At 41.4% G+C, this 20324-nt stretch overlaps 1 protein-coding gene, 1 long non-coding RNA gene and 3 other non-coding genes across 8 annotated transcripts in view; 1 reads left to right on the top strand and 4 right to left on the bottom strand.

The window, feature by feature from the left end:
• Positions 1 to 960: 960 nt before the first annotated feature.
• Positions 961 to 11131, bottom strand: LOC140203163 (uncharacterized). 4 transcript variants are annotated; one of them, XR_011887307.1, is made up of 6 exons: positions 11062 to 11131; positions 5927 to 7967; positions 4697 to 4834; positions 3067 to 3206; positions 1519 to 1581; positions 961 to 1216 (listed from the first exon to the last, which is right to left on the bottom strand). It is a non-coding gene; the product is annotated as an uncharacterized lncRNA (long non-coding RNA). The 4 variants fall into 4 exon arrangements; XR_011887309.1 differs by having other exon boundaries at positions 3095 to 3206; XR_011887308.1 differs by having other exon boundaries at positions 6854 to 7967.
• On the bottom strand, positions 1285 to 1366 carry LOC140203511 (small nucleolar RNA SNORD60). The gene has a single exon (XR_011887382.1). It is a non-coding gene; the product is annotated as a small nucleolar RNA SNORD60 (small nucleolar RNA).
• LOC140203512 (small nucleolar RNA SNORD60) lies at positions 2781 to 2869 on the bottom strand. The gene has a single exon (XR_011887383.1). It is a non-coding gene; the product is annotated as a small nucleolar RNA SNORD60 (small nucleolar RNA).
• On the bottom strand, positions 4417 to 4505 carry LOC140203513 (small nucleolar RNA SNORD60). The gene has a single exon (XR_011887384.1). It is a non-coding gene; the product is annotated as a small nucleolar RNA SNORD60 (small nucleolar RNA).
• Positions 11132 to 11401: 270 nt separating the features above from the next.
• The window catches only part of traf7 (TNF receptor-associated factor 7), a 118542-nt gene continuing 109619 nt past the window's right edge, over positions 11402 to 20324 (top strand). Inside the window, exon 1 of the mRNA XM_072269055.1 lies at positions 11402 to 11491. The gene's annotated coding sequence lies outside the window, so the exon portion shown is untranslated. The remainder of the gene's footprint in view (positions 11492 to 20324) is intronic.

Below are 20324 nucleotides of genomic sequence, written 5' to 3'. Positions count from 1 at the left end.
GGCAGGGTTCAGAGCAGGGGCCCTTAACATGCAAAAACAGAATATTAAAAAAGTGAGGTAGTGTTCAGGAGTTCAATGTCCACTTAGGAGTCAGAAGGCAGAGGTAAAGATGATGTTCCTGTCATTAGTTATAGAAGTGCTGTTAAGTGTAATTCATTAGTGAGTGACAGCAGAGGAGCTGTACAACTGTATTATTGCAAGGTTATTGCACAGACTAGATACCCATACTTTAGCATCATGAATTACAGCCACACAGAGGCATCAGAACCAGTGAGAAAATAACAGCAAGTGTGCCAGAATGTACTAGCCCCTTGCAGGTTAGCTCTCCCTCCAATGTTCACTCATCTGCAGCTGACCCAGTGAGATAAGCCATTCTTACTGAAATGTGACTCCAGGACGAGATTCCATGCAGCATCAATCTTAAAACCATGACACCAAGGCACTTGTGCTAAAACTATTTTGTGACTGTACATGCTGGATTATAACCATTACTCAAAGTGAATACAAAACATGTCATTTTCTGTGAGAAGTGGCTTTCTTGCACAAGTCATAGTCATACTTTATTGATCCCGAGGGAAATTGGTTTTCATTACAGTTGCACGATAAATAATTAAATAGTAATATGTAAATTATGCCAGGAAATAAGTCCAGGACCAGCCTATTGGCTCAGGGTGTCTTGACCCTCTAAGGAAGGAGATGTAAAGTTTGATGGCCGCAGGCAGGTATGACTTCCTATAACACTGTTGCATCTTGGTGGAATGAGTCTCTGGCTAAATGTATTCCTGTGTCCAATCTGAATAGATCACCAAGTCAGATGGTACTATAGCCCCTGAATGCAAGTCAAGCTCTGAAATGCTGCCCAAAGAAGCTGTGCATTTTAAAGCAGATCAATTCAATCAGCTGAATTAAGCTCAAACTTAGCCAATAGAACCAAAGGAAAGATCAAGAGATGAAAGGACAAACATTAAATAACATTTTATTAAGGACAGTACAAAAATGTCCACCTTTAACATTTTAAAAGCAGCCTTCCCACCATCATATTCTTGCTTCTTCACTCCATCCTTTCGAGTTCTAAAGGGTCTCGGCTCAAATATCAACTGTATTTATTTCCATAGATGCTGCCTGTACCTGCAAGCTCTTCCGGCATCTTGTGGGTTACAGCAAGTCCAACTTTTGCCATACCAAGTTTCAAATGTCAGGCTGCTGATTCTCCATCCTGCAACAGCAAAATGATCAGATCAGTGCCAATCTCATGTCTATTTCTAACAGCAGATACACTTGGAAGAGCCTCAGCAAGATAATGTAATCAAGCATTGCTAATGCAATACTCATTCGAGGTGTCAGAAGTAAAGACTCATCACAGGCCCAGGAATTGTCTGCATATACATTTATACTATACATCAATTACACAATGCTTAAATCTGATCAAAAATTTGACACAATTTCAAAAACTAATGCAAAGGTACATGTCAAATCCAGTTCTCATGCAATCAGACACAAATACAATGAGCAACTCACCACAAACTCCCAGGCCCAGCAGATGGGTTCACTGCAAGAATCAAGCCTAGAACCACATTGGATCTAAAAAGATTCACAATATAATCAGTATATCACCAATGACCATAACCATTCTAATGTTAAACTTCAGCTACATTTAGATAAAAATATTGAGATTTGTAGTCCCCAATAGGCCCTTAAACATCCGATTTCAAACATGAACAGCTTAAACACCAGAGCTACTTACATCAGCCCTGGAGAGCTGTTCAAACAACACACTTCATTACTTCTTCCTCTTCTCCTCTATCCTCAACAGAAAGTTGCTGAGTTTCTTACAGTATCTTACACAATTTTACAGTAAAGTTATGCTAATCACTGCACCATTGTATGTCAATCATTAATAAATTCAATTACAAGCATAGGAAAAGTAAAAAAAAAATGCCAATAGTACAGAAGTGTAGAGACACTGCCAGTTAATCTCACACAAACCATGCCTGACAGAAGTATTTCTTAGGGTCCCCGGCACAATACATCAGCTGTATTGTTACAGATGCTGTCTGACCTGCTGCTCTTTCACATTTTCTACATCTGCAGTCATAATGGAGCCTTTATTAATTTTTTAATAGCTCTGGTCACTGGCAGCTCAAGTATTGAAAACCCAATTGTACAGCATTTCAGGAACAGGTACGTGCATTTGTAATTACTCTGTAAAGGTCAAGTCAATTGCATTAGGGTTAGGGTTTAGCACCCACTTTACAATACCTTCCTTTGAGATGCCAGAGTTAAGGGCCACAGGTCAAGTTTTAATATTAATGACACTTTAAAACTCACTTCAGGCACCTTGAATTATACCAAAGCATCCTATGGCACAAAAATACAACAGACAGCATTTCTGGGACAAGATGAATGGCTTTTGCCCTAAACAAATTGGTCATCTCTCACCAAACATTTACCAGGTTATATCAAATGTCATTTATGACTACCGATCTCTATTACATCAACAGCAGCATAGTGGCTTGTGAGATTCTGCTACAGCTTGGGGCATCTGAGTTCAATCCCATCTTCCTCTAAGGCATTTGTATGTCCTTCCCCGTGGAATGTGTGTGTTTCCTCCCTATCCAAAGGCACTAATTGGTCACCAAGTTGTCCTGTGATTAGCCTAGGTTTAATCAGGGATTGTTGATGCAGCACAAAGGACCAATTCCACACTATCTCTAAATAAAATGACCTGAAATTACGCAGCAGCAGTGGACCGGGAAGCATCAGTTCACCAATTTAAAACAGAGCCTCAGAATCAAGTGTATAATCAAGCATTGCCATATGCAACACTTTCAGTGGAGATGTCAGAAGTAAAAAAGATTCATCAACGGCTCAATATCTAATACAAGTTTTGCCACTAAAAGGAAAATTGAATCTTGTACAATCAGGTAATCCAAAACTGTACAAAACTCTGGCTAGCATACAAGTAAACTTGTAGTTAAAATAGTTTCTTTTTTTCTACTGCCATACACTTGGTATAGAAGCATAGTAACCCAAAACCTTCCTCCAATGTGAATTATAGAAACTTACGGAGAACAGGAGGGAATCAGGCCCCTACCTCTCCCAATGCTCCAGGCATGTATGGATTTAGCCAATTTGCAGGCATATAGTGCAGATCTTCCAGCCCATTCCTGCAAAGTCAAGTGATAAATACTGCCATTTAAGGACACCTATAATAAAAAAAAGATTACATCAGCCCAGCTACCCTTTAAGAAAATATTTATCACATTTCCTGAGAATACAGAACACATGACATGCTGGTTTCATTTTTTTAAGTAAACTGATAAATTGCCAAGCAACATGCTGCTTTATGCTATCAAAGGCTTAACCATTAGATGGCAGCAAGGACAAATAAATTTAGCTTGAGGCACAATGATCTCCAGTGGTCAAGTTTAAAGTTACTAGAATAAACTGCAAGTGTCACTATGCCTACAAGCTTACTAACCCTAACCTGTACCCACTTGGAATGTGGGAGCTGAAGCAACCAAACAGGGAGAACATACTTATGGAGACACCAGCAGGAATTGAACCCCGATCACTAGTCACTGACACTGCAAAGCAATGTGCTAAAAGCTCTGCTATTGTGCTGCCCTCTGGGACTACCTCTAAATTAGCAGCAGGAATTAAACCCCAATCTTACAGCCGGCACTGTAAAGCATCATGCCAACTGCAATGCTACAGTATTAATCAGGCATTGATACATTAAATAACTAAAGTATAAAAAAATAAATATAGGACAGAAGTACCTGTGACGAAACTGCAGGTTAATCTATCATGCAAACCATGCCTGATATTTACATAAGGCTCAATACATTAGCTACATTTTTGTTTAAAACAGATGCTGCCTGATCTGGCTTTCATATTTTCTGCATTTGCAGTTTATAATGTAGCCTTTATTAATATTTAATGGTTCTCGTCACTGACAGCTCAACTGTTAAAATAAATCCAAATGAAATAGCATTTCAGCAGGACTTGCATTTGAAATTGCACAGAGGGCGAGTAATTCTACTGCATTTAGAAAAATTAAGTCTCAAGTTATCACTTCACAATACATTTATTAGAGCTTTTGGAGATAACAGTGACCGATTCAACATTACTAGAATTCAGGTTTAACTAATAATTCAAACTTGATACCTTGCATTGTACAATGGCATCTTGATATGGCACTGAAATTTTACATGTGCAACAGGTAGTTTTCCAGAACATGGCCGAAATTGGGCAAAGTTTTGCCATTAAACAGATTCACAAATTGCTCAACTTGCAAACACTAAGTGAATATCAAACATTGCTCATGATTACCAGTCTATCACAGCAACCTGAAATTACACATAGTGTAGGCAGCAGTGGACCAGGAAGCATCAATTCACCCAATTTAAAACGGGGCCTCAGAATCAAGTGTATAATCAAGCATTGCCATATGCAACACTTTCAGTGGAGATGCCAGAAGTAAAAAAGATTCATCAAAGGCTCAATATATATACAAGTTTTGACACTAAAATAAAATGATGGAATCAAACTGGTACTTTAACCTGTACAATTCAGATTAACCCAAAATTATTATAGCTGCCCTAGAAGTAAACTTTTATTCAAAACTAGCTTTTATCTGTTGCCATACACGTTAACTGAAAGCCTTCTTCCAATGAAAATAAAAGAAACTTACAGAATGGGAGGGAATCAAGCTCCTACTCTCTGGGCACATTGAATTGGCTAATTTGTAGACATATAAAACAGATCTTCCAGCCCATCCCTGCCAGGATGGTGATAAAGGCTAGTCATAAATCCTGCCATTTAAGGACACCTGGAATTTAAGAAAAGATTAAATCAACCCAACTATTTTGAGTATACATTTCCACACATACCATAAGTTGCCTGCAGTATAGACCTCATGCTTGTTTCAATTTAAAAACAAAACGATTGGGAAGCAACAAGCAGCTTTATGCCATTAAGGGTTTGACCAGCAGATGGCAGCAACATCTAACATTTAATTTAGTCTGTGAGCCAGTAGGGTTGGTCAGTACCATCTGAGGGGAATAATGCTCAGTGATTTTTGGCAAGGTATACATCTCTAGATTTAGCGCAAAGCGCAGAATCAAATATCACTATGATTGTACACTCTAGTATCAATTGTTTGGCAAGAATGAAGTATATAAAGTATAAAGAAATGTGCTAGCATTACACCAGTGTGTGTGCTATCATGCATTTTATAACACTACCCTAAAATAAGCATTTCTGAAAAGTGGCCAATATAAAGCACAGCATATATATTCAACCTAGTGGTATTTTGTCGTCAGTGATCTGTCAACATTGAAATTTGTTACAATGATAGCTGAGTTCAAGCACTTTTCATCAAATGTTGTTATAAAATTCTACATTGAAAACTATGTCATTGGTGGCACTCACAGTACAGTGCCCAATTTTAGTAGAGAATTTTTTTATTTTTAGAAAAATATTTGTCTGTTTATTTTGGAAGTCAATAAAAACCCTAGGACACAATCACATGGATTTGTTAGAGAATTAATTCAGGAATTCAAATTAGTCTCTTTTGTATATATTCCATATTAACATCAGTACAGCAGAAAACGTTACCCCATAAAAGGTAAAAACCTCATATGGAGAGATTTCAAAACAATCTTAAACTTTTGTCATAGCATATAGAATTACAGTATAATTCAAATGTGGGGTTCCACACAGCCATAACCTAGGCCCCATTGGTTGTAAAATGAATATTTAATCAAAGACTGCTTTCCATACTTTCATAACCTATTAATAATCATAGTAATTTTCCAAGTCTTCCACATTTTCACCTGAACTTTCCACACTGAGGTGGATGCCTGGTTCTCAGTCTGCCAGTCTACACGTCCGTACACCCGACACCATTTGCAACACACACCTTTACAGTGAACTTTTTTTTGGACAGTTACAGGCCAGTACATCCAGGACAGCATCGGGTGCTGGGTGGCCTTCCATCCAGTGCACCACCAACTACTCAGCTTCCTCTTCTCTCCATCTTCCATCCTCTGCCAACAGGGCTTGGCACTTGTGAGTCCTTCTCCATATACCAGCCTGGTAGTTGGCCCGCTGTGCACGTTTTGTTAAGCAGTCCTTGCATGGTGAGAGTTGATGACTTTCGATTTCACCTTTTCTAGCACAAAGTTTTAGGGGACTTGTCTTCCCTTTGCCTGCAAAAGCACTTAGTGTCACACCCTGTATACGTGTGCAACCCAATAAGAGCCCTACAAACCTCTATGCTAACAGTGGTAGCAACCTTCCTGATGTCTACAAGCCTCATACGGGTTCTAGTACCACACTTCTGGAACAATGGGGCCTCTTGTCACAAAATGCTAAAGACATGATAAAGACATCTGTGTCTTCTGAGCAGATCACTACAGATTGGTATCCCTCTTGTAGCATGGGAGTAGTAGGCAGCCATCTGCTTCTTCTCGTTGACACTGAAGAGCTGACACCTCCTCAGTTCTGAGATGTGATTCTGTAACATTTGTCATTCACAGTTACATACATAATCTTCTCCAGTAGCTTTGCTCTGTACTCCACCTTCCTCCATTCATGGGCTATGAAGCTAACGAGACTATTTTTGTTACTGATTTTGGTCAGGAAGCTCCTCCACTGCCTCACCATCTATGTGCCTGTGATATCTTGCATCTCATGACTAGTCTCTTCACCCCGTAGAGATCTTTCATTATTCTTGATAAGAGTTCTCCCTGTATCTGTCGAACACATCTATTCTGCTACTCTGACTGCCTTCCATCAAAGCCATACCCAGAATTGTTGTGGCAACATCTCAAAGTAACTTAATCACCTTTCACTCTTTGGACCAAGTTTATTCCATCAACCACTGCTGCAGTTTCCTGGGAGTTGCTCTTCTACTGCTCAAAATTGGTTGCCTTGGCCCTCCAAACTTTGAGTTCCCTCTGTAGAGTTTGATTTGCCAAGACAACGTCTCTTAATGATACACTTTCAGGAACCATTAACAATTTTCCTTTGTCATCTGGAAATATATCTACTGAATTGCCCAGCTCAGATTCCAGTTCCCTATGAATGTGTTTCCTTGTAGAATCTTTCAGGAGTGTAACTCCACCAGATAGCATGAAAAATTCAAGTTTCGCGACCAAAGTAGTGACTTGTACAATCATCTCGTTGGGTATGATATCAGTTCTGATATACTTGAAAAGGTCTTTATAGGCTTCCCTTTCAATCCTTTTATACAGTTCATCACCATCTGTTTTATCATCATTCTCTTTGTACTCAGGTTCCCTTTTCTTGATTCTGGTATAATCCTTATAGCATGAAACATGATAGTGGGCCTCTGCAGCTACTATTTCTCCACTTGTTACTGCTAGAATCTTTTCATCTTCCTTTTGAGTTGCACATTCTCATAGTGTTTGGTCAGCTCTGGGTTGTACAGCTTGTGTAAGCTTTTCACGTGACTTGGAGACCTTCAGAAACTTCACCTTATTATAAAAAATGCAGATTTGATCATACACCCTTGCTTCTGATGAAGATCTCATACTTGGCCTTTTTGATGTACAGGTATTCTCACCAGCTTCATCAGTAATGCTTTCCTTGGCTTTCCTTTTCAGAGTCTCTAAGTCTCTCTTCATGAAGAGGCTTTGGCATTTTCAGTGATAGTAGATTCTTGGGACTTCTTTTTCTCTAAGTTCTTTAGCAACATCTAAAATAGGGGCATGGTTTCTCCCTTTGGCTGCTTCAAGTAATGTTTTCCAGGATTCGTAGACTTGAGAACTAACTAAATGGTCATCTTCTTTTGATGTTTTCCGGTGTATGATACACTGCTTCTTAATAGATTCTTTGTGCTTACAGCTCTCCATTCTGAAGCAAAGTGATTCAGCTACTCCAGATCTAAATCTACTCTACTCTCTCTATTGTGCAGGACTATCGCACCGCCGCAGTACCTGAAATACAGAAAAAATATCACATTAACATTGCTGGTGAAGAAAGCACCTGCTGCAAAGGTGATACAAATGTATAAATGGTGATATACAAGATATAAATGTGAAACAGAACATGAAAACAGAAATACATCTTATGTAATATATAGTCACTGTGTTGTCACTGCTAGTAATAGATGACATTTGTAGAGATGCTAATTCTAACAACTTTTCTGAAAAACAGTCCGAGTTATATTCCCACCAATTTTCAAAGACAAAGCATCAATAATAAGAGAACCATCAGTTTGAAGTAAAATGCTTTATTCTGTGCGATGTAGTTTTGAAAAGTGCGTTTTGGCATGGGGTTATAAATCCAAGTGATTACACACAGAACGCTACCACCACTGCAATGCTCTCACATATTTTCTACCGCTAGTGGTGTATACCTTGCCAAAAATAACTAAGAATTATTCCCCCCAGATGGTACCGGTGGCCCAAATTTGGGGTCCTAGTTCACAGACTAATTCGAGCAAAGATGACCCCCAGTAGCCAAATTTAAAGTTGTTAAAATAAATACTGTATAATTGTACAACACTAACCAGACCTTCTAGGCCACCTCGTCCATGTCTACGTAGACTAATTCAATTTGCTCAAGTAGTCAAATATTCCTCTACATTAGTCCTACCCCAAACTACACAAATATTTTATAAACGTTATCTGCTTCTGCCCGCTGGCAACTTGTTCAACATAATCACCACCCTATTATCCCTCAGATCTCCTTTAAATTCCTCCTCCACCTTCAAAAACTTCTATAGTTGCACTGTGGAGAGCATTCTGACAGGCTGCATCACTGTCTGGTATGGAGGGGCTATTGCACAGGACCGAAAAAAGCTGCAGAAGTTTGTAAATCTAGTCAGCTCCATCTTGGGTACTAGGCTACAAAGTACCCAGGACGTCTTTAGGGAGCAGTATCTCAGAAAGGCGGTGTCCTTATTAAGGACCTCTAGCACCCAGGGTATGCCCTTTTCTGTTACCATCAGGTAGAAGGTACAGAAGCCTGAAGGCGCACACTCAGCAATTCAGGAACAGCTTCTTCCCCTCTGCTATACGATTCCTAAATGGACATTCAATCTTTGGACACTAGCTTACTTTTTTTAAAAATATACAGTATTTCTGTTTATGCACTTTTTAAAAATCTATTCAATATACATAATTGATTTAATTATGCTTTATTTTATTTTTTTCTCTGCTAGATTATGTATTGCATTGAACTGCCGCTGCTAAGTTAACAAATTTTGTGTCACATGCTGGTGATAATAAACCTGAAACCCGTTCATTTTAGACTCCTTTGACCATCTATAAACCTGCTTTAAACCTCCAAGATCACATCCAAGCTTCCTATATCTTAGTGAGAATAAACCTAGCCTATCCAACATCCTTGCACATTTCGACCCCGCTTAATCGAGGATGTGTTCCTCAGAGGTGGAGGCTATGTGGGGCCATAACATTAAGGACATACGTGCCCAATTAAAAAAAGAAACCCAAGATATGTATTATTTTATGTATACACAGTAATTTGTGGAGTAACAAACACGCAAATAGGCCTAACCAGTACATCAGTGGAGCAGCAACACATCCCAGCAGCAGACAGAAGCAGATGGTGACTACATCTTAGACACCAGGTTGTGGGTCCTCTGACTACCAATTTCTTAAGTTTCCTCTCATGAAGGAACTCTTGATAGCAAGAAAATATATCAAGAACACCTCTTTGCCACTTTGCTCACTGGATAACTTGCACTGTACCCTACAATATTTAATTTATGCACTCTATGTTATCTATGTGTAATTAATCTGTAGATCTAATTTTTACTTTCCTTAATTTATTGTGTGCTGTGCATTACTGAGCTGGAGAAATGTCAAAATTGGTAGTATACATTATATGTTAATAAACTTTAACTATTAACTGCAGACCAAAAACACCAAGGCAGCAAATTACAGAACACAGTACAACCTCGTACAATACCTTCAGCCCATGTTCCGATCTTTTAAGCCTACTCTACCAATCTAACCCTACCCAGACTCCCATTTTTTCTACCATCCGTGTACTATCCAAGTGGATTCTCTCTGGGTGTTCCAGCTTCCACCCAGTCCTACCAGTTACAGTTTGTAGCTTAATTAATCATTGCAAATTGCCTTGTGATTGGTCTAGTATTAAATAAGTGAGCTGCTGAGCTGTGTAGCTCAAAATCTAATGTTTCTCTACCATATTCAATTCGCCAACTTGTGGCACTGTCTTCCTCCTGGCGATTCTCAAATTTGCCCAAATAATTTTTTTTAATGTGTACATAACCCAGATTTCGTTTCCTCACGCCATCTTCATATCCCTGTTAATAGTAAATTAAACTGTCTAAATAAATTAAAACAGGTGCACTCCCCCCTCCCCCGGCAGGTGGGGATTATGCTGCCAGAGGACAGTCAGAAACAATGACAAGGTTTAAAAGGGCATTTGGTAGGTAAAACGGAGTAACAGGGACATGCGGCCTAATGCAAACAGATGACGTTTATTTATTTAGACCAGAATTACCAACCTGGGGTTCAGGTACCCCCCCCCCTAGATAACAGCAAGAGCCTATGGCATAAAAAGGTTGGTAAACCCCCCAACTCCCCGGTTTAGCAATATACGGCGGAACAGGCCCTTGCGCCCAGCAGCTCACAAATTTAACCCTGGCCGGCAATTCCCTGGAGGGTGGGAGGAAACCCACGCGGTCTCGGGAGTTGGCGTAGGAAGACGTGGAGTGGGCCTACCGGGGCCCCCTTCCTGCGGCTTACGGCTGTGTGAACGCTGGGGTTAACTGAAGTGAGTCATGAGGCAGACCCTAGATCCTGGAGTGGGAGTGGGGAAACCCTTTCCCAAACGTGAAATCGGAGGTTTCGAACCATATACGGAGGGCTAGCGCTGGGGAGCGCAACTCAAGTGATCAGGCCCAAGGATTTAGCTCAGAAACCTTCCAAGCTGCACTTGCAGCGCAATGTAACCGCACTTTAACAATTTAGAAACCCTTAAACCCCATCTTTTATGGTTGAAAACCTCCTCCCCAAGACATTTCATTCAACAAACCTCTCTCCACAGGGTCGACCGCCAAAAGGACGAACAACCTTCCTTGCGCGGTAATGTACTGAAGCCTCCTGTCAATCTCTACATATCCTGCATGGCGATTGGACAATTTTGATAACTGACGTCCATAACAACCAATGCTCTTTAGAGTTCCGCGATAGTCCGACTCAATTTCATCCAATGCACAAGGGGAAGGGGCGGCGCTCGGATGCCTTTGTCTGGAGGGGGGCTCGCTGCTGAGTGTGCTCTGGGAACTGTAGTCCCATGACACCATTGAACGGCGGCTTTGAAAGGAAGGTAAACTACAATTCCCGGACACCACCTCGACTTCGGCGCATGCGCGGGACAGACGTGGTTTGTTAGCTAGTTCCTTAAAATTTCGGACAGTTCGCAGACAAGGAGATTTCAAAATGTCAACCGTTAGGATTTGCGGGTGAGTAGGTTGTTGAGCTAAAAGGTTATAGTTTATTTTTTCCGCTCTCAGAGTGCTGTGCAGTCGGAAGTCGGCGGCCCTGTTGCTGTCTGGAAAATTGGACCCAGACGCGGATCTGTCAGTGCAGCCGGCCAGAGAGTGTCTGATTCCAACAGCCCTGTTTCGGGGCCGCGGGACTGGGTAGAGGGCATTCTCCTTCACCCCCCACCCAGAAAGTCCAGACACACTATCCTGGAGCGGGGTGCAGAATCCACTGTCCTGAATGATAGAGGATTCCACAGTCCTCTTCCCCTTTATGCACTCTTGGCATTCTTTCCCCATTCTCACTTTTTCTTCCTATCACACACCCATTCTACACTCCTTTCCACTGACCCCACTCTTCCCCGTCTCCCTCTCAAGGTTACTCCCCTCCCTCTGTTCACATTGTTTTTCCCCTCTTTCTCCCCAACTTTCCCCTCTTCCTACCCCATTTCTTCCTATATGTCCTTCCTCCCACTTTGTTCTTCCTTCCACCATTCTTCCCTCTCTTCCTTGCCTGGTTCCTTCTGCCGTTCCCCCCTTTCACCCCATTCTTCCCCCTCTTTCTACTCCAGTTCTCCTCCCACCAGCTTCCCCCTCTTCTTTCCCCAATTCTTTGCACTTTTCCTTCCCCCCATTCTTCCTCCTCCCATTCTTCCCTTCTGTCTCTCCACTCTTCCCCAATTCCTCTCCTCTTCACTGCACATACCATCCCGTCCTTCTCACTTTTGCTGATTAACTGAGGCACTGTTCACCTTGACATTAAAGTCGCCAAGGTGCTAGTTTGCTGAAGAGCGTTAGTGTCCTCAGGTATCCTAGGCAATGCTTGTCACTTATCTGACATTTTCAAAACTGGTTACCCTGTCATTCCAGGTGAGTGTGTGGAATGGGCTGCCGGCAACGGTGGTTGAGGCAGATATGATAGGGTCTTTTAAGACTCCCGGATAGGTACATGGAGCTTAGAAAAGTAGAGTATGGGTAACCCTAGGTAATTTCTAAGGTAAGGACATGTTCAGCACAGCTTTGTGGGCCGAAGAGCCTGTATTGTGCTGTAGGCTTTCTATGTTTTGATGTCATGTTCATGAGAACTGTTAACTTCCCAGAGCTGCTACCGTTCCAAAGTATTTCATTAACTATAAAGTGAGAAACTATTATTAAAAACATTTTGTATGTCTTTTTTTATTAGCAAACCTCTAATTCCTACTGAGTTGCTTCTTAGGACTTTCTTCTTTGACCAAGTTTCTGATCTCTTGTCTTGATAGTACTGTTCTATGTTCTGATTCGCTTCATATCTGTTAAAAGTTTTACACCTTGGCATACTTTAGGTTACATCTATCTGCTTTATAACAAAATGTTTTCATAATATTAACTGTGGATTTGAACAAAGGTACAATATAATCTTGGGAGGTAGCTTTGTGTTAAAATCAGTTTAAATGCTATTTGAAGATGAAGATCCAGGAATTTGAAGATGAAGTCATATAATAAGGAAATGGAACCTGTTTTTCCGGCACATTTCAAAAAATAACTTGCTCCTCAAATTTGAGAATCTCCAGGACAAAGACTTTGTGTCGGTAGTTTATGACTACCCTCCACTGAGTGAATTGAATATGGTAGGGAAATGTTAGGAGACCCTATTTCTTTTGCCACCTGGATAGTACATCGATCAATCTTAAAAAGCGTTTAAGGGTCTGGTCATAATGTGACCAAATAAGATTAGTGTAAACCAGAGGTTGCCAACTTGGGGTCTGCGGACCACTTGCTTCATGGTAGGGGTTCATAGCATAAAAAAGGTTGGGAACCCCTGGTGTAAATGGTCAAAAGGTCATCATGGCTGTGACGGGCTGAAAATCCCATTTCTGTGCTCTACGACTCTGTAGGCACATGAAATATAAATCTTCAAGAACATTCTCTCCTTGGTATGTTAGCAACGACGCTCACAAGTTTCCATAGATGTACTGTGGAGAGCATTCTATCTGGTTGCGTCACTGTCTGGTATGGTGGGGAAAAAAGCCGCAGAGGGTTGAAACTCAGCCAGCTCCATCGTGGGCGTTATGCTCCCCATCATCAAGGACATCTTCAAAAGGGGATGCTGCACAAAGGCAGAATCCGTTATCCAGGACTTGCCCTCTTCTCGTTGCTACCATCAGGGGGGAGGTACAGGAGCCTGAAGGCATACAGTCAACGCCTTTGGAACAGCTTCTTCTCCTCTGCCTTCTGAATGGACAATGAAACAACCCATTAACACAACTTCGGTACTTCTGCTCTCTGTTTGTTCTACTTGCTTACTTTTAATATATATTTCTTATCGTAATTTATAGTTTTTGTTTTTTCAATGTACCTCTGCTGAAAACACAAATTTTGTTGCATATATCAGATTTGATTTTTTTTTGTAACTCAGTAACCTGATCAGGTGAAATTTAAGCTGGAAATAATGAATGCACATTCACATGGAGGAATTTGCTTTGTGAGGCTTAGTTTGTAGATCAGCTGCTGGGTAGGAATTTCACCTTTTCGCATAGAAAGCTGTGATATTATTACATATCTTGTTTTATTAAAGTTGCAAAATTTATCAATGTGTCTAGGTTTACAGGAATTACAGAGCTCTAATTGTTCCGGGAAGGTAAACTGTGTGTGCAAACGCTTTTGATTAGCATTTCAAAGTGTGTTAGGTAGGTTTAGGAGCCTTTGGCAATCTGTTAAATAGACTAACCACAGAGAGCCAGTATCAGTGGCAAGAGCAATTTCTGACCAGGCTTTGCAACAAGTTATTACATTTTTAAACTAGCATACTTGCTTTCTGTTAAATAGTATATAAAGTGTTGCTATTATGTTGCTAAGAGGAATATATAAAAAACACTAATAATCATTATGCCTCTTGAAATTTTCAATAAGAACTTCTGAAAGTTACTCCTTAAATGTGATCACACGCTGATTTTGTTATATACCATGCCCACAGCTTCTAATATTGGAAAATACCAGTGATGATCCAAAAACAGTAACTCTTGCCTTAACAGCTTAAGGGATAAGGGCAGAATTAGGCCATTTGCCCCATTGAGCCTGCTCTGCAATTCCATCACAGCTGATTTATTTTCCCTCTCAACCCCATTCTCGTGCCTTCTCCCCATAACCTTTGACACCCTTACTAATCAAGAACCTGTCAACATTCACTTTAAATATCCCCAATGGCTGTGCTTCCACAGATGTCTGTGGCAATGAATTCCACAGATTCACTACCCTCTGGCTGAAGAAATTTCTTCTTACCTCTTTTCTAAATGGATGTCCCTCTATTCTGAGACTATGCCCTCTGTTCCAAGACCCACCCACTATAGGAAACATTTTCCCACACATCCGCTGTAGCTAGGCTGGACAATATTCGATAGGTTCCAATAAGATTCTTCCCCCCACCCCCCCAATTCTTCTAAACAGTCCAAGCCTTCAAATGCTCCTCATGCATTAACCCTTTCAATCTCAGAATCATTCTTCTGTTTATCTTCTGTGACCTATCTATTCATATTCTAATGGATTAGGTCTTTAATGCTTTCCCCAGTGCCAATGATTTGTGTCTTGTCAGTGAACCTTAGCAGGCGTTTTGACTCTGAAACACCAGACTGAGCAATCTTCTGTCTGCTCTTTAAGCACTGACCCTTTAAATGTGAACCATGTCTGCAGTTTTTCCCTCACAGACCAAGAGTTTCAAGAATCCCTGGTATTTTCCATCCGAGACAGCTCTGGATAATTGGTCTGTTGATTTATCCAACATGTTTTGTCGAACATGGGAGATTCTGCAGACATTGCAAATCTTGAGCAACACACACAATGCTGGAGGGTCTCAGCAAGTCAGGCACCATCTATGGAGTCAATAGTTTGAGCTGACGCCCTTCATCAGCAGTAGGCCTGATGAAAGGTCTCGGCTGCCTGACTTGCTGAGTTCATCCTTTCACGTGTATTGATAGGTTCTTGAGCTTTGGAGTTTGGCTGTTAAATAATTCACGGAATTAGGGTTACAGCATGGAAGAAGGCCATTTGGCCGATTGGCCCCGAGTGGTTTCACTTCCTCTGCTACACTATACACTCAAAGATTTTTTTTATCTTTCAGGTTTTAAACCAGTCTGACTTTTGAACAGCATTATAAAATATCCCTCTATTCCCCACCACAAACACTGGCAGTGCATTTAGACACTTTGTGAGTTTTTAAATAAAACTTCTTCCTTTGTAGCAGGGTTGGTTCCCTTATCATTCTGTGTCCTCTGGTTTTTTACTTAATTTCTGATAGGAACAGTTTCTCTCCATGAACTTTGTTTAAACTTCTCATTTTTAAAAAAAATATCCTGTCAGACCCACTACTGAACGACAGATATAGTGTTGTTCATTCATTATGTGACGTGAGTGATCATGGTCTTTCCATAATTGTTACTGTCAATATTTACTACAGAAGTGGTTTGCTGTTTCTACCTTCTGGGCAGTGTCTTTACAAGACGGGTGACCCCAGCCATTATCAATACTCTTCAGAGGCTGTCTGCCTGGCGTCAGTGGTTGCACAACTAGGACTTGTGACATGCACCAACTGTTCATACGACCGTCCACCACCTGCTCCCATGGCTTCACATGACCTTGATCGGTGGGGAGGGGCTAAGCAGATGCTACCCACCTTGCCCAAGGGTGACCTGCGAGCTAGCAGAGGGAAGTAGCGCCTTGATCTCCTTTGGTAGCGAAATGCCTCCAATCCTGCCAGATTTAGAACAACTGGCAAATAAGCAAGAAGAGAAACAAAGTGAAATTCATTCGTTGAGGACTAGTTTTCTATAGCTCATTAAATTGTTTACAATTCTCTAACTTTTACAGTGATTTATCCTGTGTTTGATGTAGTGACATTCGGTTCGGAGTCCTTCAAGCCACATTTTTTACTGATTTTCCTTGTGCTCACCCCACCCCCACTCTTACTCTTCCCCCCCCCCCATCTTCAGGTAAACAAAATGGAACAAACCCTTGTTCTCCCCTTTCTGCAAGCTGATAGAGATTTGAACTGCCTACTGTTTGCAATTAAAACATACTTTAATGTTTTTCATATGATGTTAAATAGGATGCAAAATGTGGATTAATTCTTTCAAAAATGTAAATCTACAGATTGATGCAAAAGTGACTTAACTGAGCAACTGACAACTGTTGTGTCTGAAGCTAGAGACTGAACTTTTAAAACAAAAATATCTAGTTTTCCCATATCTTGGTAATATTAAAATTAAGTATATATATGAGCAATCTCACAGTTTCTCCTGGTGGCTGTAAAGCTGCCTGGTCCAACAAGCCTATTTAACATAGAACAGGGCAATTCAAGAACTGGCCCTTCTGCCCATCATGCCTACGCCATCCATGATGCAATCTAAATTAATCCCAGTTGTCTGCACAAGTACCATATCCCACCATTCCCTGCTTGTTCATGTGTCTGTCTAAATGCCCCTTAAACATTGCTATCATATCTGTTTTCGGTACCTCTCCCTGAAGGACACTTCCAGGCACTGACTACTCTCGGTGTAGAAATAAAAATATTTGCCTTGCCAATCTTCTTTAAACTCTTCCCCCACCCACACACTTTAAACTTACATCATCATCATTATGTGGCAATGACGGCAGTCATTGTCTTTGACCATGTTTGGTCTTGACTAATTATACTACAGAAGTGGTTTGACATTTCCTTCTTCTGGGCAGTGTCTTTACAAGACGAGTGACCCAGCCATTATCAATACCCTTCAGAGATTGTCTGCCTGGCATCAGTGGTCACATAACCAGGAATTGTGATACACACTAGCTGCTCATATGACCATCCACCACCTGCTCCCATGACTTCACATGCCCCTATTGGGGCGCGGGGGCTAAGCAGATGCTACATCTTTCTTGAGGGTGACCTACAGCGGCGGTCTGCAATCACCAGGCCGCGGACCGGTACCAGGCCGCAAAGCATGTGCTACCGGGCCGTGAGGAAACGATATGAGTCAGCTGCACCTTTCCTCATTCCCTGTCACGCACTGTTGAACTTGAACACAGGGTTGCCAACTGTCCCGTATTTGCCGGGACATCCAGTATATTGGGCTAAATTGGTTTGTCCCGTATTTCCCCTGCTAAGGTAGAGCGTTCCGATGAAACCTTTCGTGCTGAAATGGCATAAAACGAAGAAGCAATTACCATTAATTTATATGGGAAAAAATTTTTGAGCGTCCCAGACCCAAAAAATAACCTACCAAATCATACCAAATAACACATAAAACCAAAAATAAATAACACTAACATATAGTAAAAACAGGAATAATATGATAAATGCACAGCCTATATAAAGTACAAATAATGTATGTACAGTGTAGTCGGGAAGATGAAGGCAAAACCGATTTGCAGGGAAAAAATTGGCATGTACGCGCATGTGCACATCACATGCGCACGTCACGCATACTCACACAGGTGCCCGCGCAAGGCTTCATGGTCATGGTAGTCTTTCCTGGGGTAAAGTGTCCTGGGATTTGACTGCTACTTTTGTCCCTTATTTGGGAGTGAGAAAGTTGGCAACCCTAACTGTAAAAGACATGTTGAGGTGAGTTTAACCCTACTTGAACACCCCCCCCCCCCCCACCAGGTCGGCCGGTCCGCAAGAATATTGTCAATATTAAATCAGTTCGCGGTGCAGAAAAGGTTGGGGACCCCTGACCTACAGGCTAGTGAAGGGAAGGAGTGCCGAACACCTCCTTTACGCCTCCACCCCACTAACCCTGTAAACCTACACCCTGTAGTATTTCAATGACAAACAAGAGAAAATCTGCAGTTACTGGAAATCCAAGCAACACACACAAAATGCTGAAGGAACTTGCAGGTCTCAGCCTGAAACGTCGACTGTTTACTCTTTTCCATAGTTGCTGCCTGGCCTGCTGAGTTCCTCCAGCATTTTGTGTGTGTTACTTGGACCCTGTAGTATTTGACAGTTCCACCATGGGAGAAAAACTCTGACTGTCTACCCTATCTTCTTCTCCCATGATTTTATATACTTCTACCCCTTAGCTTCTGAAAGAAGGTTCACTCCCTCAGAATCAGAATCAGGTTTATTATTAGTGGCTTATGTTGTGAAATTTGTTGTTACAACAGCATATTGCAATACAAAATTTAAAGAAACTAAATTACAGTATTTCTCCTAATTAAAAAAAATTCCCCACCCCTCCCTTCTTCCTGTTACTCACTATGACCTTTTACCTTTCCTCCTGTGTCCTCTTCTCTTTCCTTTCTCTCATGGTCCTCACTCCTCCCCTATCAGATTCTTTCCTCTCCAGCCCTTTACCTTTCCCCCTCACCTTTCCCTCCCCCCCCACCTTTTTATTTTGCCATCTTCCCCCTTCCTTTCTGGTCCTGATGAAGGGTCTCAGCCTGAACTGATGACGATTTGCTGCAACTAGGGAAATGAATAAACAGTCAACATTTTGGGCCGAGGCCCTTCATCAGGAGTGGAAAGGAAGGGGAAGGAAGCCAGAATATCAAGATGGCGGGAGGGGAAGGAGTACAAGCTGGTAGGTGATTGGTGAAGCCAGGTGAGGGGGAAGTAGGTGAGTGGGGGAGAGGGGTGAAGTGAGAAGCTGGGAGGTGATATGTGGGAGAGGTGATGGTCTGAAAAAAAAGGAATCTGTTGAGACAGGAGAGTGGACATGGGCAAAAGAGAAAGGGGGCCACCAGAGGAGGTGATGGGCGGCAGAGAGATGGTAAAAGGGGAGCTGGAATGGAGAATGGGAAAAGAGCAAAGGGGAGTGGGGAGGATAAAGAGATTAAGCTAGCTGATTGTAAGGCAATAGGATGGGAAAGTAGGATTGCTCTATAGGGCACCAGCACAATCCCTCGGGGCTGGATAACAACCTTCTCTGTCATATGTAAGTAAGTGATTTCCCATATAATTTTTCATCTGCCAGCCATAAAACTTGACAATATTACAAAAAAAAGGCTGAGGAAATGCATGTAATCCATAACTTTTGACAGCTGCCTTACAATATTGTTTTGCCAATATTTATCTTCACGTCCAAGTTATTTGGAAAATAGAGTGTTTCATCATTGTCTGGCTTGCGGAAGCATTTGGGACATTAACTACTGTATTTCCAACATATAAGTAAACATTGGAATGACATTCCATTGAATGTAAAGCACTGTGGATTTTCTAAAGCTGTGAAAGGTGATGGGGAATAAGTAGTTATTTTTGTTCGAATTGTGAGTCTCACCTAAATAAGACATCCCTGATTCCAGAGGAGAAGGTGGGTATTAAGCGGTCCTTACTTTGAAATGTCGGCTGTTTATTCCATTCCATAGATGCTGCCTGACCTGCCAAATTCCTCCAACGTTTTGTGTGTGTTACTCTGTTAATCATTGTCTTTACTGAAGAATGAAACCCTTTGCTGGATGACAAAATATGTTTGCACAGTAGCGAAGCAGTTCACCTAACAGCAGTGTGGCACCGGCCACCTGGGTTCAATTCCCGCCACTGTCTGTAAGGAGTTTCTATGTTCTGTCCATGAGGGTGTGGGTTCCGTCCCACATTCCAACTACGTACAGGTTAGGCTCCTTGGTCACATGGGTGTAATTGGGTGGTGTGGACTCATTGGGCCATTAGCGCCTGGTACCGTGCTGTATCTCGGCGTGATAGACAAATTTAAAAAATCAAAAGTACTTGGCCTATGAAATGCTTTAAATGATGTTCTTCTGGTTAAACAATAAGACATTGCACAATTTTAGTGTTGGCAATAAGTTTTAATGATTGCTCAAATATTACAGCTAGTTTCTCTTCCCTTCTGCCCACCTGTTA

This window comes from Mobula birostris, chromosome 9 (assembly GCF_030028105.1).
Source record: "Mobula birostris isolate sMobBir1 chromosome 9, sMobBir1.hap1, whole genome shotgun sequence".
Lineage (NCBI taxonomy): Eukaryota > Metazoa > Chordata > Chondrichthyes > Myliobatiformes > Myliobatidae > Mobula > Mobula birostris.
The sequence above is the reverse complement of the archived record's forward strand: the minus strand, read 5'-3'. Positions and strand labels throughout refer to the sequence as shown.